Below are 26,779 nucleotides of genomic sequence, written 5' to 3'. Positions count from 1 at the left end.
TATGTACTTTTTCCCTATCTAAAATGGTGTCTTTTTACTTCCTGTTGGTCACTTCCTGTTTCTTGGTATATAAGGGCTCTATTTTCTCCCTTTCCTTGCGCTGCATCACTTTCTGCTCAGATTGTGTCTTCGCTCCTGATTCTTAGCCTTCGGTTCTGAATCTTTTTGATTTTGCATTTACCTGCATTTTGTTCCTATTTGATTCCTGGTTTTGTTTTCGTTTCAGGAATCCATTTTTTGGAGGTTTTTTCCCCTTTATTGGGGTTTTTTCCCTCTGGCACTAATTCTAAAGGGCACGGTCTGTTCTTGGCGTTTCCACTGCCTGCAGCACCGTGGCTACTAGAAAGAGTCGCCCCTTTCTGGGCCAAAGCCGAACCCTCAAGACCTACGCCACTAGATCTGCGGTTTCCAGGCGCCAGCAGCACGTGAGTCGTGACAGAATGCAGCGCCACACCATTCCGACATCTTCTGATACTATGGATGACACAGTGGCGGCGGCTGCAGATCCTGATTCATCTTTTTTGACTACTATTCAACAACAAGCTCAGGAATTGCAACAATTGCGCAACGAGAATGCGGTCTTACGACAGGCTTTGACCCTCCGCAGTGACGATGTTCCGACTATCTCCGCCTCAACGCCTCGCTTCTCTGGTGAACCAACTAAACTGCGTGAATTCCTGGATGCATTAACGGTTTACTTCGCCTTCAGACCTAGCCAATTCTCTCATGACAGGACAAAGGTGGGATATCTTATTAGTGCATTATCCGGTCCTGCCTTGGCCTGGGCAACACCGATGGTGTCATCCAACGATCCAGTATTATCGGACTATTCTGCCTTCGTGACCCGCTTCAAACAAATGTTTAGTCGCCCAGGATTGGAAGCCTCGGCAGAGGAAGCATTATGTGATATCCAACAAGGTTCCCAGGATGTCCTCCGATATATTACACGTTTCCGTCAATTAGCGGCAGAGACCACTTGGGTGGAGCGTACCCTGGTAACTTTGTTTCGCAGAGGACTTAAGGAAGAAATTAAGGATGAATTAGTACATTCCACCAGAGTTGAAGATCTTCGTGGCCTCATGGATCAAGCACTTTCCATCGAGTATCGTCTTCAAGAACGACGAATGGAGAAGAGAAGGAGTAGAGGAGCGTCTCAGCCAAGCTCTTCACGGATGTATCCACCTCATCCTGAGGAATCTCGTCCTCCTGCTAGAGATATAGAAGGGGAACCCATGCAAGTGGATACTGCTCGAGGGCCACTCTCTGCTAGTGAGAAGGAAGACAGACGGAAGAAGGGATTGTGCCTCTACTGTGGTTCTGCTGGTCACCTGCTTCGTACATGTCCTGTACGTCCACCTAGACCCTCGGGAAACGCCAACTCCCGTCCTCTGTAAGAAGGGAGGGGACGGGATCATCGGCAATACCTTCAATCAGCTCATTCAACGACAATACAACTTACTTGTTCGTGTTACCAGTCATATTACAACTACCTGATGGCCGCCAAGAAAGAACTATGGCATTATTGGATTGTGGTGCTAGTGGTATATACATGGATAAGACATGGGCCACTAATCTGCAAATTCCCACTCAACCCAAAGACATTCCTGAACAAGTACACACCGTGGATGGATCTTTAATATCCTCAGGTCCAGTCGATACTACGACCTTGATGTTAAACTTACAGTTTGGTAATCATCAAGAACACCTCTCTTTTGATCTCATTTCATCTCCCAACCATACCATTATTCTCGGAATTCCATGGTTAACTAGACATAACCCATATGTGAACTGGGTAACCCGGACAATTTCTTTATCCTCACAGTTTTGTCAAGAAAATTGCTTCGCTTCCGATAAATATTGGTCACCAAACAGATTAACACCTATGAAGAGTACTACGGAGTATTCCATCAACACTGTCCAAGGGGTTCCTGAACATTATTTAGAGTTCCAAGACGTGTTTCAAAAACCATCCAGACCTGTATTACCTCCACATCGAGAGTACGATTGTGCTATTCCTTTGGAACCTGGAACAGTCGTCCCCTTTGGGAGGATGTATTCTCTCACGGAACCTGAAAAGGAAGTTCTTAAGGAGTATCTGGAGGAAAATGTACAGGGTGGTCTCATTGTTCCATCATCTTCTCCAGCAGGGGCTCCTCTCTTTTTTGTACCCAAGAAGACCAAAGATCTTCGTCCTTGCATAGACTTTCGAGGCCTAAACAAGATAACTATAAAGGATCGTTATCCTTTGCCCCTCATTAAGGATATTTTAGAGGCAGTCAGAGGGGCTCAACGTTTTACCTAGTTGGACCTTCGGGGAGCTTACCACCTTTTACGTATAAAAGAAGGAGACGAGTGGAAAACAGCATTCAGGACACCGTTCGGTCATTTTGAATATAAAGTCATGCCCTTTGGTCTTACGAACGCTCCTGCGATATTTCAAAGGTTTATGGACTCAATATTTTCCGAACTCTTGAACCAGACACTCGTAATCTACTTGGACAACATCCTTATTTTTTCCAGACGCCCCGAACTCCATTCTTCTCATGTGAAACAAGTCCTTCACAGACTCCGAGCAAATCAACTATTCTGTAAACCCGAAAAGTGTGAGTTCGATAAGACGGAAGTCAAATATCTGGGTTATCATTTAAGTTCCACCGGTATAGCTATGGACCTCGAAAAGGTACAAGCAATTCTAGAGTGGCCTTCTCCCTCTTCTATCAAAGAAACACAATGTTTCCTAGGATTAGCAAATTTTTACCGACAGTTCATTCAAGACTTTGCCAAACAGACCAGCCATATAACCCATACCTTAAAGAAGGAAAATCTAAAACAGGGGTTTGTCTGGACCAAGGCGGCTGAAACAGCTTTTCAAGAATTAAAGAAGGCATTCACTCAAGCTCCCATCTTGAGACATCCTGATACCAATAAACAGTTTATCGTAGTTACCGATGCTTCCGAAAAAGCTATTGGAGCAGTCTTGCTTCAACTTCAAGAAGATGATGGTCTTGAACATCCTGTCTTCTATTTGTCCCATATTCTCTCTTCAGCTGAACAACATTACTCTGTACTAGAAAGAGAGTTGTTAGCTCTGAAGACAGCCTGCATCGAATGGAGACAGTTTCTGATGGGATCCAAGGAGCCTTTCGAGGCGAGAACAGATCACCGTAATCTGCAATGTCTACGTAATTTTGTATGCCAAAATAGTCGCCAGGCGCGTTGGGCCTTTTTCTTTAGTCAGTATGACTTTTACATCACCTATATTCCTGGATCTCAAAACATTCTGGCTGATGCTCTGTCTCGACGCTATCCAGATTGTACTCCTTCCCCATCTCAGTTTCTACTGGAGCCTAGTAGAATCATTGGAGTTGCTCAATCTTTTCTGGATGAGGTACGACTGGAGTATTCCAGCCTGTCTAATAGCGAAATAGAGAACTTAAGAACCTTTTTATGCAAGAAAGAAGGATTCTTTTTTCATCAGAAGCTGTTATTCCTCCCTACTAACAGAGTGCGAGACAAAGCATTACAGATGTGCCATGATTCACCGGTTGCTGGACATAGAGGTATTAAGGCCACACAAGAACTTCTTTCGCGATCTTTCTGGTGGCCTACCTGGAAATCAGATGTCGAAAGATATGTTCAGGCTTGTCCCATATGTGCCCAAGTCAAGATTCCCCGTAGTAGACCTGCAGGATTACTACAGCCGTTGCCAGTTCCACCAACGCCATGGCATACTATTTTCACTGACTTTATGTGTTCACTTCCGCCATCAGCTGGAAACCAGGTTATCATGGTCACTGTTGATTCTTTCACTAAGATGGCCCACTTTACTGCTCTAAAAAAATTACCAACATCCCAAGAATTGAGCCAGATTTTTATCGACCATATTTTCCGTCTCCATGGACTTCCACATACCATTGTGTCTGACAGGGGTCCCCAGTATATTTCTCGGTTTTGGAAACATTTTTGCAAGACACTGAATATCAATATAGCACTATCATCCGGTTTCCATCCTCAGACCAATGGACAAACTGAGCGTTTGAATCAAGGACTAGAACAATACCTTCGTTGTTTTTGTAATTCCACCCAAAGCAACTGGAACACTTATCTTCCTATTGCTGAATATTCCTACAACAATTCTGTCCATAGTGCCTCCAAGGTCACTCCCTTTTTCTGTTCCTATGGCTATCATCCGACCTCTTTTCCTACTGCTCCTCAATCTACCTCTCCTCTGCCTGCCATTACATCTTTTTCCAAACGTCTCCTGCAACTCCATAAGCTCATTAGATCTAATTTATTGCACACTAAGAGGTATATGAAGAAGATCGCTGATAAGAAACGTGGACCCACTCCCGATTATCACCCTCAGGATAAAGTCTGGCTTTCTTCCAAATTCTTGCCCTCTCGTCTTTCTCTGAATAAGTTCACGCCTCGCTATTATGGGCCTTTTCGTATTCTTCAATTGCTCAATCCTGTCACTGTTCGTCTTCGCTTGCCTCATACTTGGAAAATTCATCCGGTCTTTCATGTATCCCAACTCAAACCTTATGTCCCTGATCCTTTCTCTCGTCAGTTTCCTTGTCCTCCTCCTGTGTTGGTGAATGATGTCCCTGAATATGAGATTCAGGAAATTTGTGACTCCCGCCTTTTTCACCGGCGTCTTCAGTATTTGATTCACTGGAAGGGTTATCCTCTTATTGAATGCTCTTGGGAAGATGCTTCTTCTGTTCACGCCCCTCTTTTGATTTCTCGTTTTCATCGTTTGTTTCCCTTCAAACCTGGACCTTCGGGGGGGGGACCTACTGTTGCGCCGCGTGGTGCGGCGCGAGCCGAGCATTCGGCTCGCGCCGCGCAGCGCGTTCCCAGGACGCGGCGCGCCCCGAGTCTTCTTTGCACAGCGCGAGGCCCCAGATATTATTTTGGGCCTCGCTCTGTCTTCTGTGGTGTCCCTGTTCTCCCCTGACCCCTCCTTACCTGTTTCTTTTTCTTTCTTCTTCTACTTTTTCTTCTTTACCTTTTCGAGGCATTTTTGTCCTTTCTTTATGTCTTTCCCCCTTTCCCATGTTACCTTTTTCTTCCCAGCATTCCTTGGTCCCTATTTTCTATGGTTCCTGTTCTATTCTATCCTATGTACTTTTTCCCTATCTAAAATGGTGTCTTTTTACTTCCTGTTGGTCACTTCCTGTTTCTTGGTATATAAGGGCTCTATTTTCTCCCTTTCCTTGCGCTGCATCACTTTCTGCTCAGATTGTGTCTTCGCTCCTGATTCTTAGCCTTCGGTTCTGAATCTTTTTGATTTTGCATTTACCTGCATTTTGTTCCTATTTGATTCCTGGTTTTGTTTTCGTTTCAGGAATCCATTTTTTAGAGGTTTTTTCCCCTTTATTGGGGTTTTTTCCCTCTGGCACTAATTCTAAAGGGCACGGTCTGTTCTTGGCGTTTCCACTGCCTGCAGCACCGTGGCTACTAGAAAGAGTCGCCCCTTTCTGGGCCAAAGCCGAACCCTCAAGACCTACACCACTAGATCTGCGGTTTCCAGGCGCCAGCAGCACGTGAGTCGTGACAATGATGGGAGAAACATGAAGCATGGAGTGATGATAATGAGGAATTTGCAGCAAAAGCCATTATGTGGCTGAGATATATTGATGATCTATTCATCATTTGGAATGGAACTGAAAAGGAATTTGTACAATATTATGAACGTTTGAATGAGAATGAAGTGGGTTTAAAATTCACATACAACATCAGTTCCCAAGCCGTTCAATTTCTGGATGTTCAAGTATACATTGAGAATAATAAGATTGAAACCACACTATATTGAAAAGCCACTTCCACAAATAGTATATTACATGGATATAGCTTTCATCCAATATCCCTGAAGAAAAGTATACCGTATGGAGAGTTCATCAGGATCAAGTGTAATTGTTCTACTGAACATGAAATGGAATTGAATTTCAGAGAAACTCGACAAAGATTCATACAAAGGAAATACAAAATGAAAGATATAAACCTGGGAGAATGTAAAGCCAGGTCCAAAACGAGAGATGCAATCTTGAATAAATCTAAACTTGATGGTGATGACAAAGACTCCATTATAAGGATGATAATGACATATAGCAGTGGTTCCCAAACATTTTGGACTCGTGGCTCCCTTGACCTATTGGCTGTGGCTCACCATTATGGTAATATTTTTTCACAGGTGGAGGGATGTTACCCAAGCCTCAGCAGTACTTCCAATTTTCTACCTGAAAATAATTGGAATGAAGGTATTATAATCATAGATGTAACTAAATAAAAATATAAAAGTTTAATAAAAACTTGAATTGGTTAAATCAGAAACAATACAATGGAAACTATTCAGCACTGGGGTGGGCATGTATGAACCCATCTGGTCCACATATGTATCATCCAGTTTTTTGGGCTTCCCCATTTCCAGTTTTCTGATCAGAATATAGACCCTTTAAAGCTACAGATTACTAATTGTAGCCCCTCACTTAAAAATAGCAACTACCACATTCACATCATGCAACAGTGAAACGCCCCATTATTCATACCTTTCTTGCAGCACCAATCAAAAAGTGTAAAATATCAAATATAAGGTCACACTGTCTTTTTGCCTGACATTCAACAGAATGCTATAATTAACTACATACATATATATATATATATATATATATATATATATATATATATATATATATACACACACACATATATACACAAACACACCCCCCACACAAATATAAAAAAATAAATATATATATATATATAAACGCACACAGACATTCTTATATGCATGGCTAGTGAGCATTGTAGCGGGGGTTGAGTTGTGACATTTTCAGTTTAAAGCACTCAACAGCTGATTTAGGAACGAGCGCTAAGCACCCATGCAAAGATATCCTTTGAGCTTTAGACCCATTTAATTGAGTAGATGACATTAAATCCCTCGTAAAGCTTCTGTCACACCATTTATCTTTAAATGGTGAAAGTCTACAAAACAAGAAATAGTGCACTGCGTGGAGTAATTCTCCGCATGTCAAACTTTGCCCCAGGCTGAAAGTTGGCTACAGAAAAGTGAGCATGAACTGCAGCTTTAGGCAAGGTGCATTGCTGAATTACACAGACGCTCCAGTTATAACTAAGGCAAGATTTAAATATAAAGTCAAGAAACTGTCTTCGTTTAAAGGGGTCCTTTGACTCTTTTAAATGCTCCTTTAATGTGCGAGACAGACACGTTTAACCAAAAGCAGTTCACAATTCTGCATGCAGGACGCTGCTGGCCAGTAGCCTGAATTGGTGAAAGGTAGCACACATTACATCAAACCAACAGGTATGTTCGGTGTATGTCGAGATGCAGAACACTACTGCGAAGTGGTATTTCAAGGCAAGTACAAGAAGTACATGAAGAGGTAGCGCGAATATCACTAACGGCGCCAAAGGCTGAGTGAGGCATGGAAAGCCGGCATTAAAAACTTGAGTGTGCATGGCTCACTCCTCAACACTGCATATATGAGCCCGCTTGTGGCCAAAAACACAGAATGGTGCGCGGGAACCAGCCGCTCAGACCCCAATCCGCCACAGGCCTTGGCCTCCTCTGCAAAGTAAGGTCCCTCACCTGTGGCTTGCGAGCACCGTCAAGATGTCCACCAGCAGCTGCTGTCCATGCACTGACTCAGGGCCCCAGGTTGCAGCTAGTGCCACAGACCTGACAACTTCAAAGCTGCAGCATTTGTGGGAGCCTAGCACACAGTCCAACATGAAAATATGAGAGTGATACAGCTACTTCCGGTGCACGTTTTTGATTAGAAGAACACTTGTTCCTGCACACCGTCTACACAAGGAACTCTATAATGCAGCGTGATTGATATTGATGTACCTTAATTGTTGTGTGCATCTGTATGTGGCGCCCCTGGCAAGTTGTTGTGGTGCACTGAGGTGCTGCGACGCACAGATTGGGAACTGCTGACATATAGTAAAGAAAATAATTTGATCCTGAAAATACTCAACAAGTATTGGGATATTGTAAGGAAAGATCCAGATATTGGAAAACTCATTGGGGAAAGACCCATGGTAACATACAGGAAGGTGTCATCAATACAAGATCTTTTGGTGAATAGTCATTTTCAGGTAGCTAAATCTTTGAATTGGTTACAGACCCAGACAAGAGGCTTTCCATATTGTGGCAAATGTAAGGCTTGTCGTATAGGTGTAAATACAAGAGAATATCCAGACTCGAAAGGAAGATCAATAAGAATTACAAAAAGAATCACTTGTGATACTACCTATGTAGTTTACATAATTGAATGTGACTGTGGTCTTCGGTACGTGGGGAGTACAATTTGTCCCTTAAAAAAACGTATACTTGAACATATCAGAGCTGTGCAAAACAAGGATGTAAACTATGCTCTGGCTAAACATTTACTTACACATGAAGGGAAGAATTGGACGCATCTGAGGTTCTTTGGGATTGCGACTATTGAATATAATGAAAGAGGAGGGAATCGTGAGCTTAGACTTAGACGCTTGCAGTCCAGATTGATAATACAACTAAAAAAAAAGACTCCGAGGGGACTCAATGACGACGAAGAACTTCATTATCACCTATGAGGGTGTAAGCGATATCATTGGGGTGCGGTTTTAAAAGGAGTCAGCATAATTAGAGGCCAGTAAACGAGGTGATATTGCCAAAGGTAAATAAGTACTTAATGATGGTGAGGTAATTGGCACTAGGTCAATCTCTTGGAGAAAAGAGGCTAAAGGTACAGAGATCACAGGCATCCACATATATCAAGATGAGCATTATGTCTATAGAAATCCTTAGAGATATAGAGGTTGTTAGATATATGATAAAGAATGAAAATGTGGTTTTGAACATCATACTAAGTATATATAGTAGATTGAGAGATACAAGGAACACAATTGTCCTGGGAATTAGGTTTACATTATTACTCTCACAACGTAGGTACTTCTCAATGATATATCAATGCAGAAGTTAACAAAATTATTAGTTAATTATCCTTCATACATGAGAGGTATGGCAACTGCCATCCCCATACATACTATTCGGCTCTGTATATATGTGAACTATGTGCATCAATACTACTGACCTTTCTTGGCTTCATATTTATTTCTGTATTTAATGATTTAATTATAGTTTGAATGTTCAATAATAATAGATAAGTTAAAGTGGGCTTCATTATGTTTTGTTAGTTATCAGATATTTGTAGGGGACTAGGTGTCCCAGAATGCACTGGGGTGGTGATAGGAAAATGGACTATAAATAGAGACTTATGGGAAGGTTTCGTTTGTAAACTGTGATCAAGACCGAGAGGTCGAAACGCGTTGGAGGTGTCTTCTCTTTTTTATACTTCTTTGGATAGAACCAATAAAACTCTCCTGGAGTGCAATAAATCAATTGTCTTACAATTGTTGGTGTTGGATGTGTCAGAGGAATGGTCCCTTCCTCACGTTTGCACCCGTAAAATTTGTGCGCCATATATATATATGTATATATATATTTATATATACACAAATGGGGGTAATCATTATGGACAATGTTTAGTCACTTATTTATTGTTATTTTTCTTGTCTAATAATATTAAATTAGCAATACAATAGACAAGAATTAACTGATTGGAAAGACAATGGCTACGATAACCTTGATTATTTACGTTGAATGTCATATGATGTTACTATATCAATTTATGTGGCTTTTTGGTTGAATTTTCAAGTGACAAGGGACTCTTTTGTTTGTGGCTCAGTTTTAATTAATTAGTATGGGCACCTATGCTTCATTTGTAATGGATTTTAAATATTCTGATAAAATCAAACTATATCTTCAAGTTAATATACCTATTATTATGATTGCCCAATTCGACTTGTTGTTACTTGCTTTACATGTGATGAAATAGTACTTTGCATATGTTTATGCTTCAGTGATGATAAATAGATTTTTATCACTATGTGGATTTCATGACATTTTGTACACGTAGTTTTGTTGTAATCATATGGAAAATTTGGTATTTATGTAATGTATTTTGACAAAGTTTTATCTATGTACTTTATTGGTTCACTGGGATAAATGACCTACTGCTAATTGTGATGACAACAAAAATGGATGTTTCTAGACTTGAACTATAAACAACCATGTGATCAAGACCCTTTCTGTGTCAAAACGTGTCTCGTCCATCTGCACAGCACTTGCTTTGAATAAATAGCAACGCAACAACTCTTGAATGGCTCGTTATTGTCACCACGTTACATGGCATGTAGAAGGGGCGGTGCTGCTTGCGGGGGGAAGGGGCCGGGGAATATTAAAATTACATTTAAAAAAAAACACTTACCTTAACGCAACGCGCCCCTCGAGCTTCTCCTTGCAGCAGACACAGGCTCCCAGCCTGCCCTGAGGCTTATCCTGACACTGCTCAAAGCAGCGTCAGGATTGGGTGGGAGCACCCAGCCAGGGCACTCCCAGGCAGACTGGGAGCCTGTGGAGAGAGCCTACAGCGTTTGTGTGTTTGGCTGGCCTGAGACGGCCGGCCCAACACACATACGCTCTGAGGGGGAGTGCTGTGCACTCCTCCTCAGTGCTCGACACCCCAGTGCGCTGCCCTTTTACCAAACAATGAAAATAAACACAGTTTATTATCGTAGTTTGGTAAAAGTTTTGCAGCTGTTGTTGCTGGCGACGCTCCTCCGTCCTCATGGAGGAGCCGTCCCTGTATGTATGTATAAATATATATATATATAGCGATAGCCTATTACCTTATGCACCCTCACAGTTTTCAAAAGTACTTTACCACTCATTTCAGCCTCTCAGTGGCAACTTTCAAGGTGATTCATCAAGTGGAGGTTGAGAAATAAGTGGGGGGTGCAAAATGTGTTTTCCCATGCAATTTCACATAGGGATTTTAGACATGAATAAAGGCCAAACCGCTGAACGGAATTACACCAAATTTGTCAGAAAGATAGATTTTGGGCCAGAAAACATGCTTTTTGTGATTTGGTGAAAATCCTTTCAGTAGTTTTAGAGTTATTAAAGGGAAAAGTAAATATAAATAGCTAGGGACACAGATCCTTTGCAGATCTGTAGGTGCCTTTGGGGAATACGCAGGTGCCTGCAATTACCCGTGGATCTGAAGCCCAATGGGAAAAAACCTCACCCACTGACACACCATACCCCTGTCGCGCACAGTCAAAGGCCATGAGTAGAGTGGGGCTGGGTGCATGTATCCTATGGGCTGCAGAGCCTGGCCTCAAGCCAGGCACTGCAGCCAACCCCTGCTGCGCACGGTCAGAGTCCGTGCATGGCGTTGGTTGTATTAATGTACTGTATTTATGTATCACTTTACATTGAAAAAAACATAGAAATTCACTGAAAACTTCCAGGGTTGCAGGGACCTAATAGTTAGGTTCATGTTTTATCTACACAAAACCATAAAAATTCAGAAGTTAAAGTTGTACTTATAGTTATAGCTTTCTGAAGATACTATAACTCGTGCCGTTCTAACTTTAGACCACGAGTTATAGTTTCTTAACATAATTATAACTAAAAGTATTAATATAACTGCTGAATTTCTATGGTTTTGTGTGGATAAACTGTGTACCTAACTAAAATGTCCCTGTAACTTTTGTTTTTAGTGAATATATATGTGTGTGTGTGTGTGTGTATATATATATATATAGTTAAGTCTTCTTATGGAAAATCATTGATAACATGACTGCGACATCTGAGTTGACTTTATTGATGACAATATTGTACACGGTAAGGCGGAAGTTATAGTTACTTATATTTTGACCTAACTATAACAATTGAAGCTTTGTTTTTTTTCAGTGAGTTTCTAAGGTTTTAAAAACAAAATAAGATATTATTACCATACCTAAATATAATGCCACTCTAACTTTTGTTTTTTCAGTGCCTCACAGACCCCTCTATCAGTCCCATGGGGTACCACTACCCTCACCCCTTCTCTCACTTGTAAATTTTTATTTTCCCCACTGGGTATATATATAGATCTTTTTACTTTAATAACTCCATAACTACTGAACAGATGTACCCCAAATTGCAAGACCAAGATCTAGCTTTCTGCCGAATATGGTGTAATTGCGTCCAGCGGTTGGGGTTGTAGTGGTGTCTGAAATCCCTATGGGAAATTGCATGGAGAAAATGCATTTTGGGAATCCCCCTTTTTCTCTCCCCCCTCTCCCCCACTCGATGGATCACCCCAGGGGGATCCCAGCATTAAGGCTAGGGAGTTAGGGTATTCCTACCCTGCTCCCTTTTCTTTTGTTTTCCAAGCCTGTGGTTGAATGCTTAATAGGGTTTTGGGCGACCAACCCCTGACACTGGTGGCCAAAGGCCATGCGTGGTGCAGGGTTAGATGTTTATAGGGGGTTGACCGCAGGACCTGGCCTCAGGCTATGCCATGTGGCCAACCCCCGGTGCGCACGGACAAAGGCCGTGCGTGGCGAGGGATTGGGTGCTTATAGGGAGATGGCCGCAGGTCCTGGTTGCAGGGATAAGGTAACTATAACTTGCGCCCTTTCCGTGCACTGGAAATTACCCCACATATTACAACACTTATGACATCTTTGATAACATTATTGATAATATCAATGTAATATCTGCAGTAAAATTATTGAGGAGAAAACTGTGTAAGGCGGGGTTATAGTTACCTTAGGGCACAAGTCATAGTTACTTGAGATAACATAACTATAACTGCTGAATTTCTATGATTTGGTGTGTGTGTAAAATCAGAACCTAACTATACTGTCTCTTTCACCTTTGTTTTTTTAAGTGAAATTCAATCTTTAAAAAAAATCTATTTCCTAACTATAAGGTCCCTGTAAACTTTGTTTTTCTTCAGTGAATATATATATTATATATATGTATATATATATATATATATATATATATATATATATATATATATATATATATATATATATGTACACACACACATATATACATATATATATATATACACACACACACATATATATAAATAAATATATGTATATTTACTGAAAAACAAAGGTTAAAGTAATAATATAGTAAGGTGTAGTAACATAATCAGTTTTTGATTAAAGAAAACCTTAGAAATTGACTAAAACAACCAAAGGTTAAAGTAACGTAGTACATGTAGTAGTGTGCATGAAGAAACTGACCTCTCCAGTAAGATCCCTCTCTTGGATGATGGGTGTGCATAGTAGACCGTGATGAGAGACTGGCCTCTTCCCTTAGACCTCTCTCTTACATGAAGGTGTACATAGTAGGGTGTCTGCATGGACTGCCCTCTCTTTCCACACCTCTTTCTCAGACAATATGAGTGCATAATAAGGTGTGTACATGGACTGCCCTCTCCTTCTAGACTTTCCTCTCAGATGACGGGTTTGCATATTAGGGTGTATTGAGAGAGATGACCTGTCCACTAAGTCCTCTCTCAGGTGACAGGTGTACGTATTAGGGTGTGTACATGGACCAACCTCTTCTGTCAGACTTTTGTCTTAGATGATGGATGTGTGTAGTAAGGTGCATACATGGACTAGCCTCTTCTGTCAGACCTTTCTCTCAGATGACAGGTTTACGTATTAGACTGTGTACATGAACTGGCCTCTTCTGTAACAGCTCTGTCTTAGATGATTGGTGTGTGTAGTAGGGTGTGTGGAGAGAGACTGGCCTCTCTGCTGAGACCTCTCTCTTGGATGACAGGTGTGCATAATATGCTCTAACCAGGGAATGCTCTCCCTGTTAACACCCCTCTCTCTGTTAGTGGATGTGCATGGTAGGGTGTGGGAAGAGACTATAACATACTCACAACTCTTACAAATCTGACAAACACCATCTCCAGTAATACTCCTTCCTAGAATAGCATGTGTGCATACTGCAATCTATTCAAAGATCACCTACTCCTTTCAACTGTTCATGATCCGGCAAGAGTCTTGCAAGATTGTCACTTTTTTTGGAAAATAGGAATTAACCATCTACTCATCATAGTACGTATCTCTTACACATTTTCGCTCAAAAACAGTGACCACAAAATACATTCTTAGAAATGGAGTGTATTCAGAACTCATCTACCCCTTTTTACTATTCACATTACCTTAAGAGTTCTGTGAAATTGTAAAAGTTAATTAAAAACAATATACATTTATTTTCTTCACAGTAGTTATCCCTTAGACACCCACTCTCTAAACTAAAGAGTAAAGCATGCCTTTCTGCTACCCCCTTATATAGCTTTTTATTTCATGTGTGTAGGAAGTTGGCTCTGTATGTGCTATTTCAAAGTAAGGAATAGCATGCACAGAGTCCAAGGGTTCCCCTTAGAGGTAAAATAGTGGTAAAAACAGATAATACTAATGCTCTATTTTGTGGTAGTGTGGTCGAGCAGTAGGCTTATCCAAGGAGTAGTGTTAAGCATTTGTTGTACATACACATAGGCAATAAATGAGGTACACACACTCAGAGACAAATCCAGCCAATAGGTTTTGTTATAGAAAAATATCTTTTCTTAGTTTATTTTAAGAACCACAGGTTCATATTTAACATGTAATATCTTGTTTGAAAGGTATTGCAGGTAAGTACATTAGGAACTTTGAATCATTTCAATTGCATGTATACTTTTCAAGTTATTCACAAATAGCTATTTTAAAAGTGGACACAGTGCAATTTTCACAGTTCCTGGGGGAGGTAAGTTTTGGTTAGTTTTACCAGGTAAGTAAGACACTTACAGGGTTCAGTTCTTGGACCAAGGTAGCCCACCGTTGGGGGTTCAGAGCAACCCCAAAGTTACCACACCAGCAGCTCAGGGCCGGTCAGGTGCAGAGTTCAAAGTGGTGCCCAAAACGCATAGGCTTCAATGGAGAGAAGGGGGTACCCCGGTTCCAGTCTGCCAGCAGGTAAGTACCCGCGTCTTCGGGGGGCAGACCAGGGGGGTTTTGTAGGGCACTGGGGGGGACACAAGCCCACACAGAAATTTCACCCTCAGCGGCGCGGGGGCGGCCGGGTGCAGTGTTAGAACAAGCGTCGGGTTCGCAATGGAAGTCAATGAGAGATCAAGGGATCTCTTCAGCGCTGCAGGCAGGCAAGGGGGGGCTTCCTCGGGGAAACCTCCACTTGGGCAAGGGAGAGGGACTCCTGGGGGTCACTTCTGCAATGAAAGTCCGGTCCTTCAGGTCCTGGGGGCTGCGGGTGCAGGGTCTTTTCCAGGCGTCGGGACAGGTTTCAGAGAGTCGTGGTCAGGGGAAGCCTCGGGATTCCCTCTGCAGGCGGCGCTGTGGGGACTCAGGGGGACAGGTTTTGGTACTCACAGTCGTAGAGTAGTCCGGGGGTCCTCCCTGAGGTGTTGGTTCTCCACCAGCCGAGTCGGGGTCGCCGGGTGCAGTGTTGCAAGTCTCACGCTTCTTGCGGGGAGATTGCAGGGTTCTTTAAAGCGGCTCCTTTGGATAAAGTTGCAGTCTTTTTGGAGCAGGTCCGCTGTCCTCGGGAGTTTCTTGTCGTCGTCGAAGCAGGGCAGTCCTCAGAGGATTCAGAGGTCGCTGGTCCCTTTGGAAGGCGTCGCTGGAGCAGAGTTCTTTGGAAGGCAGAAAACAGGCCGGTGAGTTTCTGGAGCCAAGCAGTTGTTGTCTTCTGGTCTTCCTCTGCAGGGGTTTTCAGCTAGGCAGTCCTTCTTCTTGTTGTTGCAGGAATCTAAATTCTTAGGTTCAGGGAAGCCCTTAAATACTAAATTTAAGGGCGTGTTTAGGTCTGGGGGGTTAGTAGCCAATGGCTACTAGCCCTGAGGGTGGGTACACCCTCTTTGTGCCTCCTCCCAAGGGGAGGGGGTCACATTCCTATCCCTATTGGGGGAAACCTCCTTCTTCAAGATGGAGGATTTCTAAAAGTCAGAGGCACCTCAGCTCAGGACACCTTAGGGGCTGTCCTGACTGGCCAGTGACTCCTCCTTGTTTTTCTCATTATCTCTCCTGGACTTGCCGCCAAAAGTGGGGGCTGGGTCCAGGAGGCGGGCATCTCCACTAGCTGGAGTGCCCTGGGGCATTGTAACACGAAGCTTGAGCCTTTGAAGCTCACTGCTAGGTGTTACAGTTCCTGCAGGGGGGAGGTGTGAAGCACCTCCACCCAGAGCAGGCTTTGTTTCTGTCCTCAGAGAGCACAAAGGCTCTCACCGCATGAGGTCAGACACTCGTCTCTCAGCAGCAGGCTGGCACAGACCAGTCAGTCCTGCACTGAACAATTGGGTAAAATACAGGGGGTATCTCTAAGATGCCCTCTGTGTGCATTTTTTAATAAATCCAACACTGGCATCAGTGTGGGTTTATTATTCTGAGAAGTTTGTTACTAAACTTCCCAGTATTCAGTGTAGCCATTATGGAGCTGTGGAGTTCGTTTTTGACAGACTCCCAGCCCATATACTCTTATGGCTACCCTGCACTTACAATGTCTAAGGTTTTGCTTAGACACTGTAGGGGCATAGTGCTCATGCACATATGCCCTCACCTGTGGTATAGTGCACCCTGCCTTAGGGCTGTAAGGCCTACTAGAGGGGTGACTTACCTATGCCACAGGCAGTGGGAGGTTGGCATGGCACCCTGAGGGGAGTGCCATGTCGACTTAGTCATTTTCTCCCCATCAGCACACACAAGCTGGCAAGCAGTGTGTCTGTGCTGAGTGAGGGGTCCCTAGGGTGGCATAAGACATGCTGCAGCCCTTAGAGACCTTCCCTGGCATCAGGGCCCTTGGTACCAGGGGTACCAGTTACAAGGGACTTACCTAGGTGCCAGGGTTTTGCCAATTGTGGAAACAATGGTACATTTTAGGTGAAAGAACACTGGTGCTGGGGCCTGGTTAGCAGGGTCCCAGCACACTTCTCAGTCAAGTCAGCATCAGTATCAGGCAAAAAGTGGGGGGTAACTGCAACAGGGAGCCATTTCTTTACAATGTGCACAACACCTCCAATTTTTCACCTTAAACTGTAATGGCTGCAATTTCATTTCTAACATGCCAACAGCCAGCCAATTGGAGCTCTTGTGCAACTGACAGGAGCATTTCACTCATATGACCGAGTGAAGGGTCACAGCAAAAACAGGCCTCTGGACCAATCAAAGGGCTCTATTTTTTAATTTGCGCTCTTGATGGAGGCCCGCAGGAGTCTCCAGAGCCCAACCGTTCAAATATACAATTATATTTGACCCTTAATTTCTCAAACAAATCCATATGCAGAATTTTCCCATTTAAAAAATAAAATAAAATGCTTTTTAGCCCTAGTGGTGTCAATGTTGGACCCCTAGATCAAGGCTAGGGGCTCAGGGTGATGCTACCCTGGCCCCCTTTCTTTTTTTGTATCTTTTTTGTGGGATAAAATGACTGCCAACACTCCCTTGTTGAAGTGTTGGCGTCCAATCTGCTATCAGCTCTGGGACAGTTGGCTCTAAGGAGGATCCACATCCCTAGATATCTATTTTTTTCACCTGTAATATCTCCAAACCTACTGAATGGATTTGCACCAAATCACACAAAGCACAATCTGTACAAGAAGATATAGCTTCCTGCTAAAGTTGGTGTAGTTCCGTTCAGCGGTTTAGGCTGTAGGCATGTCTAATGACCCTATGGGAAAATGAATGGGGAAAACGTGTTTTGTGACCCACCCATTTTGATCAGCCCCCCACTTGATGGATCACCCTGAAACTAATAAGACAGCAGGTGAACCGACTGTCCTATTAGTTTTTAAAATTTCATGAAGATTCCTCAAACTGTTCCAAAGTTATCGGCAAAACAAAACAACGCTCTTCCTATGGAAACCAGGGCCTAACTAGAGCTACCTACTGGTGACCGCCAGTAGGTAATATATATTAATATATATGTGACCAAGGCTGCTGTGTCAGTCGAAACGCGTTGTGTTTGGATTAAAATGAATTTTGCTTCCCTTGAATCCTGAGTGTGCGAGTAGCATTTGTCTATCCTGTTTTTTTAATATATATATGTGTGTGTGTGTGTGTGTATATATATTTATTTATTCACTGAAAAAAAACAAAGGTTACAAAGACGTTATATTTAGGCTCATATTTTAAATATACAAAACCATAGAAATTCACTAGTTATGTTACCTCAAGTAACTATAACTCGTGTCCTAGGGTAACTATAACTCGCGCCCCCGCCATGCACAGTTTTTTCATCAAAAAGTTAACTGAAAGTATTACACTGATATCACGTTCAGTTTTTCCTATGGGAATTAACATTCAAAACGCTCTAACTTTCAACCTCTTTTATCTCAGCCCCCCTTGACGGACCACCTAGAAACTTTCCAGACAGCAGCTGATGTGACTGTAGAATGTTTTTGGGAAAGTTCGTGAAGATTCGTTAAGCGGCACCAAAGATATAGGTAAGCAATTAACAGCTTTTTCTGTAGAAACTAGGTCCCAACTATAACTACCTAGTGGCGACCACCACTAGGTAATATATATGTATATATATTTAAGTCCTACTGGTGGTTGCAACATTTTGGCCAAAAACAACGGTAACCCCGGAGTGGAGCGGAACTCACCGCACTAGTGTTATGGGCAACACAGCGTATGCACAGATTGTCTGTGCTTGCACTGTGCGGCCGATACCGAGCCTGCAGCCCAGTAATGGGCCACCCAGCGCAAGCGCAGACAATCTGTGCTTGCGCTGTGTGGCCCATAACTGGGCTGCACATTATTCTGCCCGGCTGCTGCGTCAGTGTGGAACTGTTGCTGAGGGGCTGCGCCAGCTCCGGATCCAGGCCACCCTCCTTTCACTGTCCTCAGCAGCCCGGGGCAGAGGGAAGCAGAGAACCAGGCCGCTAGCAATGGGGACCCTGGACCCAGACAGCATTTGAGGCAGGTAAGACCGGCCTAGTTTCACTTTCTCTTCTGTGTGCACACGGGGGCCAGCATTGGGCATGGACAGTATTTGCATATGAGGGATGGAGTCTGTGCTTGGAATAAAGGAAACCTGCAGTCAGACCTTCACTTGAAAAGAATCTGCTGTCTCGCCAGAAAGGAAAGGAAAGGAAGCAGTGTTATGGGGTACGGTGCTGAAGCCAAAAGGGAGATCTGGAGACCGGTTGAGCATCAGCTGCTGAGTGGAAGTCCGGCAGCCCCTGCCAGATGTGTGTGGCCTGATAGAGTGCCTTAGAGCCCAATGGTAAGCAAGGCTAGGCACGTTGTCAAAATAGCAGGCTGCTGGTAGTAAGCCGGTTTGCTGCTAACTAGTGCTGGGCCCTCAAGAAACGGCGGTCTGAGGCTGTGTGTAAGTGGAGACTTGTGCCCGCTCTCGGAAGTGTTAAGCAGGGTCTGGCTGCTGCTTCCAAGATTGGGTGTATTAGTCTGAGTGGTAACCAGGCGGCACTATGCTGCACACGGAACTCTGCAGAATTCTACAGATTTTTTAACCAACTGTGCAGAATTCTGTGGAGTAGAACTCTGTGAGCTCCACCCGGGCCTAGTGATAGGTAGGAAGTAGAATAAAAAAATAAAAACATAGAATTTCACTGAAAAACAAAAGTTATAGGGACATTAGAGTTAGGAAGTAAAATTAAAAAAAGATGGAAATTCACAGAAAAATCCAAAGGTTATTGGGACGTTATAATTAGGAAATAGAATTAAAAAACATAGAAATTCACTTGAAAAAACAAAAGTTACAGGAATGTTATAGTTAGGGTCTGATTTACACGTACAAAACAACTTGGAATTCAGCAATTATAGTTATTGTTATCTCAAGTAACTATAACTCTTGCCCAAAGGTAACTATAACTTGCACTCTTGCCATGCACTGCTAAATATCCCACATATTATATCACTAATGATGTTTTTGATAACATCATTGATAAAATCAATGTAACGTTTGCAGTAAAACTACTGAGGAGAAAACTGTGCATGGCGGGGCGAGAGTTACAGTTTCCTTAGGGCACGAGTTATAGTTACTTGAGATAACCATAACTGTAACTGCTACTTCCTTCTACTTCATAACTATAACATCCCTTTACCCTTTGTTTTTTTCAGTGAATATATGCATATACATATACATATACATATACATATATATACATATGGCCGCCATCACCAGTAGGTAGTTATAGTGGACCATGTTTCCATAGAAAAAGCGTTTTTTGACTTGCCTATATCTTTGACACCTTTTGACGAATCTTCAAAAATGTTTCCAAAAAAGTGTCTCAGTGAGTCTTGTTACACATGGAACGTTTCTGGGTGATCCATCAAGCGCGGGCTAAGAAAAATGGGGAGTCAAAAAAGCTGTGTTTCCCATGTTAATTCCCATAGGACCTTTGAACACGACCACAGCCCAAACTGCTGGACGGAATTGCACCAAAATTGGCAAAAAGCTTGCTGTTGGTACATAGATTGTGCTTTTGGTTATTTGTTGTAAATCTGTTCTGTAGTTTAGGAGAAATTAAATCCAAATTTGTATATCTCTGGCACCAAATAAATTGCGAATATTCGCAATTTTTTGCAAATGCACACATGAATAGAAGCAATTTAATCAGCTGGCCACCACCTGACTAGAAAGTTGCGGCTGCCATTTTATGTTATGGGAGAGGGTCCGCAGGGCTGAAAATGGAAATGATAAGTGGTACAAGGGCCAGGGTGGATGTACCCTGACCCGGGGGTGTGATATAGAGATGTTTGAGGGTCAAATTATGGGTCTAAAATGATTTTTCTTCACCATGCTCGATATTCTCGAATATTCACGGATATTTGAGGATATTGGGGAATTAAAAAAAAAATTGACAAAAACCTTCACAGACTCATTCATACACTAATTCATTCACTCATGCATGCACTCAGAGACTCATGCGCCCAGTCACACACCCACTCAGGCACTAATGCACCCACTCCTAGACTCACACACCCACTTTCAGACTCACACACCCAATCACAGATCCACTGACAGAGAATGGCCCTGTGGCCAAAGGCCATGTGCGATGCAGGGTTGGGTGGTTATAAGGGCTTGGTAGCAGAGCCTGGCCCTAGGCCCTGCAGCTAACCCTGGCAGTGGTTGGATTAACGTATAGAAATTAAAATTACTTTATGTGAAAAAACATACTGTAGAAATTCACTGAAAAAAAAACAAAGGTTACAGGGACGTCATAGTTAGGTTCTGAATGTACTCATACAAAACTACAGAAATTCAGCATTTATAGTTAGAGTTAAGTAACTATAACCCATGCCGTAAGGTAACTTTAACTTGCATCTTCGCTGTGCACAGCTGATTACTCCACATATTATATCGTTGATGACATCTTTTTTGGCATCTTTGATATTATCACTGCAACATTTGCAATAAAAGTATTGATGAGAAAATGTGCATGGCAAGGATACGCGTTGTAGTTACGTTAGGGCTCATTTGCTGAGTTGCTGCACCCATGAGTGCATTTTTTCTTCAGTGTGTCCACGGCGTGCATGCTCGCAGTTAAGCCTAAAACGCACCCAACATCTCAGGAAAACACTGCCTAAACTGAACATTGACTGTGAACTTTACCACTGATTTGTGTGGGATCCATGTTTTAACAATGACCCCTCTTAAACAAATTATACAGTAAAGGAAATGCGGATTGACCTGTGGGTCACAGAAACCAGGGAAACTGCTTATATGCACTCATTGTGACTCCGCACCTGTGCTTTATTGATTTATGTGTAGATAAACCCTTGTGCACCAGTGGGGCACAGCCTTGGGATGATTAACATTCCGTTTCTGTAGTATCTATTTTTGATTTGAATAAAGTATTTATCTTTACCAAGTGAAAATTACTTCGCTTGGTAATGAATAATTATCACTGGCCAGTGCCACATCTCCATTTGCCCTGGAATCTTTTAGCCCCACCAACACAGCGGATGAATGTGCTGGGATTGGCAGTGCAAAAAACACAAACAATGCACGTTAATGTTCCAAATACGTTTCACTGCAGAGCGGCGATTGCTTGAGCCTATGCAGGCTCTAACATGTTTACTTATTTTTTTTTTATCTGACTTTCTATGTATGAGTATCGATATTAATAAAGACCTATACTCACAAACTTACAAATTTAGATTTAAATGTTTAACGAATGCATTTCCCCCCAAAAATGAAAAGTTTTCTTTCCATTTTTTTAGAGTGGGCAGTGGCCTACGGAACCACTGCCTGCTCTAATGTTTTGAGATTGCATTCCCGGTCGCAAACCATTCCTACATACCAATGCAACTCACTATTAGGACGGGACGCCCTTAACACACCGCTTCCTGATAGCGACTCGCAAACCCTATTTTGTGTTTCAGTAATAGATTACTGATTCACAAAATAGGATTAGAACTTGCCAAAAAGCATTTTAGTGGTCACAAACGGGCCAATGGGCTGTTTGCAACAGGTAAAATGCTTCGTACATCTGGCCCTAGTCCTTTAGGAATTAGATGTCTTGACCAAGATCCATCTAGCCAAATCTGGTGTAACAACATTGTAGCACAGTTGCCTAGCAAGGACCCCAAGCACCACAAGCAAATTTATAGCTGAACCATTGGCTAGTGTCGTCCAGGCCCTGATACCAACCCGCACTAGTGCCCAACCTTTGTTGCACAGCGCCAAGAATGTACACAGAGGGTGTTGGCGCGAGGGCTCCAACCCCCTGCATGCAGCCAACCCCCAGTACATGCAGCCTTCAGCTGCGCACATCCAACCCCATTCTGTCCTCCCTTATTGTTGGTCATTTTTTCAGGTACGTAGTACGTACCATGCAAGCTTCCGCCAATGGTAACATGTGGGCTTCTTCAGGAAGGCTTGCATTTTCATGAGGCACCATAGGGTGGAAGCTAGTAAAGTGACTCCAGCAGGAGTACTGCAGTACCTGGTGAGAGGGCAACGCTGGGTCCCCAAACAGTGGTACCCGCGGCCCCCCCCCCAAAAAAAGTAAACTTTTTCAGACCACGGGGGCCTCGAATCCTGCAATGGCGGCTACCACATTTTGAAACTTTGACATATGTGTGTTCATATACATTTTTTTATCATATATGTATATACATATAGATATAGATATAGATATATAAACATGATCGAAAAAACATGATATGTAATTTTATTTTGTTAGAAATGGGGTTTCTGGTTGGCTAGGGGTATGCGCCTAAGCCAGGCAGAACCCACCCACTCTAGTAAGGGCACGGGAGGTACACGTCCAAGATAACCCCTGCTCACCCCCTTGGTAGCTTGGCACGAGCAGTCTAGCCTAACCCCGGAGGCAATGTGTAAAGCGTTTTCAAAACACACACAACACATGTGACGCAATATATACTCCGCAAAGTAAACACAACGCTGAGCTATGTAAAAATAAACTGTATTGCACAAAATATAATTAGATCAAACATTACATGTCAGAAATACCCTGCTACCTTAGCAGTTGTCAGAACGTTACACAGGTTGCTAATACTCTGCAAGAATAAGCAGTAGTCACATTAGAACACATAAGTACTCTGAATTCTGCAACATAAGCAGTAGCCAGGAATCATAAAAGAAATGCACTTGTCATGGAATTATAATAAATGCCTATACTAAGAGCATTATACAAACCTATGGCAAGTCATAAAAAACATATCATCCTATCATGCCCATACCAGGAACAGCAGAACATATATGTAGCACATCATCATATAAGGAAGGTTAACATATAAATCCTTAATGTCCATAAAAGGAACATAGGATTATGTATGTCCTTTTTAAATACCTGGCTTCTGATGAAAAAGGCACTCCGGGTGCCAAGAGAATCAATCGGGGGGAGGCACGCACCCCTTCTGGTCTTTATAGTCAGACACTCCTGGGGCCCCCAATCTTTACGACCTACCCCGGACCACGACCGGCCCTCCTGGGGGGGGGGGGGGATGAGGCAGGCCAAACCAACACCAAGGGCCACAGTGGGTGGCCGCAGAAGGGGGACCTGCAGTGTGATGGGGCCTCCGTCGAGGCTTCTGCCCCACTCGCGGTCTCCCTGAACAAGATTAGGGCTTCGTTGGGGCAGGGGGAGCCTTCGATGAGGCTTCCTTTCCCCCCTGCCCGTCTACAACACAACAGATGCTCTGGTGGTGCGGGGAGCCTCGTACGTGGCTTCCTTCCCCGCCCGACGTCTCCTCCCCTCGGATCGGCCCACGCGGGCTGCGGCGGTGTGCACTCGCTCGCTCGTTTCCTTCCTTTTGTGGTGCCCTGGGGGTACTGGATGAAGCACAAGGGCGACGTGCTCGGCAGAAGCAACACCCGGGCTGCGGCGGTGATTTCGGGATTCGGAAATGCGCTTCACGGTGCTGCGCTAAAAAACACAGGGGGGGGGCAGAAAAGCGCTCTCCAGTCACTACATATAAAAGAAAGAGCACTTCACATATTTTTGGATGGTTGCAGGGGTCAGGGGCTTCTGCACCCTGCCTTTGGAAACAGAAGAGGTGAGGGAAGCACAGGGCTAGCAGGCCCAACAACAGGCCATCACACAGGATGCAGATGGTGGCAGTTCCTCCTAGTGACTAGGCAGGTCACAGGTCAGCACAGCAGCAGCAGTCCAACGTGGGTTCTGGTGAGTCTATTCAGCGGCGTCCTGTGTCCAATTTCAGAAGAGTCTCTGGAGTCACAAGAATGTCTATTCATGTCTGAATTGTGGGGAAAAATCCACTGTAATTATACCCAGCTTACAGTGTGTTTCACAAAGAGAGGGGTGAGGAGGTTCCAACCAGTTACAACTGGTTCTGTGAGGGCCCCCTCTCTCCTCCAGCACAGGCTCCAAACATCAGTGGGGGGGTAAACAACCCTATTGTGTGAGGCCAGGGCACAGCCTTTACAAATGCAGGTGTGCCCTGCCTCTCCCTTCTCTCAACCCAGGAAGACTATTCAGTTGGTAGATGCACCTCTGTGACACCTCCACCCTCCCTGTGTACAGGCTGTCTGAAAAGTATGCACAAAGCCCAACTGTCACTCTGCCCAGACGTGGATTGGAGTCAACCTGCAAAACACCAGTCATAAGCACAGAGAAATGCGCACTTTCTAGAGGTGGCATTTCTGTAATAGTAATAAAAAAATCCACTTACACCAGTAAGCAGCATTTCTCATCACCATTACAACCATACCAAACATGCCTATGCTACCCCTCATAAGTCAGACAATACCCCCTACACATAAAGCAGGGCATTTCCAATGCAACCCTATTAGAAGGCAGCACTCACAGCAGTGAGAAACCAAATAGGCGGTTTGTCACTACCAGGACAGGCCACGCTACCTGGCACATGTCCTGCCTTCTACATACATAGTACCCTCCCCTTAGGGATATCTAAGCCTACCTTAGCGGTGACTTATATGTAGTAAAATGGGAGTTCTGGGCCTGGCAAGTAAATGTAGATGCCAGGTCCCTGTGGCAGAAAACTGCGCACACAGGCTCTGCGCTAGCAGGCCTGAGAGAGGTTTGAAAGGCTACTCCAGTGGGTGGCGTGAGCAGTGCTGCAGGCCCACTAGTAGCATTTAATTTACAGGCCCTGGGTATAGGGATACGACTTTACAAGGGTCTTATAGGTAAATTAAATATGCCAATTAGATATAAGCCAATCCTACCAAGTTTACAAGGGAGAGCACATGCACTTTAGCACTGATTAGCAGTTGTAAAGTGCTCAGAATCATAACGTCAGCCAAAAAGGGTCAGAAAAATGAGGAAAAAAAAGGCGAAAAGTTTGGGGAATGACCCTGTAAAAGGGCCAGGTCCAACATATTTTAATTCAAACTTCCATTTAATTCTAGTTGAAGATTTTGTAAAAAAATCCATGCTGTACACACATTTAAAGAATAATATTTTTGTTTTTAGTTACATTTTACTAATAATCATATAAATATATTACAACCCATTCATTGGATGGGTTAAGATGACCAATGCATCAGTGATGAAGTACACTGTGGATGGGTGTCAATCCGTCTTTAATGTTGTCATCCACCGTCTGTTGTGTACTTTTCCATCATCCACCATGGTGGATCTGTCAGTTTTCTAGATTAGTGTAAATAATATAGCTTCATGGCATCATGGTGGACAAGACCGTCAAATATGACGGACGGAACATGGCAGATATTGGGTGTGTCCTTCAAAGATTTTGTTCCTTTGTGACAGTGACAAAAAGTGTAAATCTTAGCAAATGATCCATGGTGGATAACATACTAAGTCGACATAGAGGGAGGGAGAATGTCTTCTATGAAGTACAATCGCGATCTGATCATCGTCATAGGTGAACTTACTTTTCGATTGATGGTGATACGCTGTCATTCAGTGAAATTCCATTACTTGACCAAGCTCCTTTAAAAGCTCACCTGCCTAGCGTCCAACGGCTTGCCAACACATCATCTATTGCTGCTGCCGAATTGTTCTGCTGGGAAGTTATGTTATATAAAGGATCTCACGACAAGACAGCTTGCTTCACCCCAGAAGAGCTGCAGAAGTTGCGAGAGGTTGCCCTGGCCAGGTATGGCCAGGTATATAGCTTAGCAGATGAGTCGATTAACCATTATTACTTGAGATTTAGACCTATGAGCTTTTGGACATAGTCATTTTTTAACGTTTATTTACCTTTTTGTAACATTGTAACATAAAAGATAAAAATATAACCATCTAAATTCAGCACATACTAATTGCAATTGATGCACTCTATATTTTTTTCAGAAAAAATGCACGGTTATTTAAAACCGTTGCATATGTAACAATACAAACAATGTTAAAATGCAGAAATTTCCAATATAAACTATTCTGGCACACAATTAGTCAAACAGTTAAAA

Source organism: Pleurodeles waltl, chromosome 6 (assembly GCF_031143425.1).
Source record: "Pleurodeles waltl isolate 20211129_DDA chromosome 6, aPleWal1.hap1.20221129, whole genome shotgun sequence".
NCBI lineage: Eukaryota > Metazoa > Chordata > Amphibia > Caudata > Salamandridae > Pleurodeles > Pleurodeles waltl.
The sequence above is the reverse complement of the archived record's forward strand: the minus strand, read 5'-3'. Positions refer to the sequence as shown.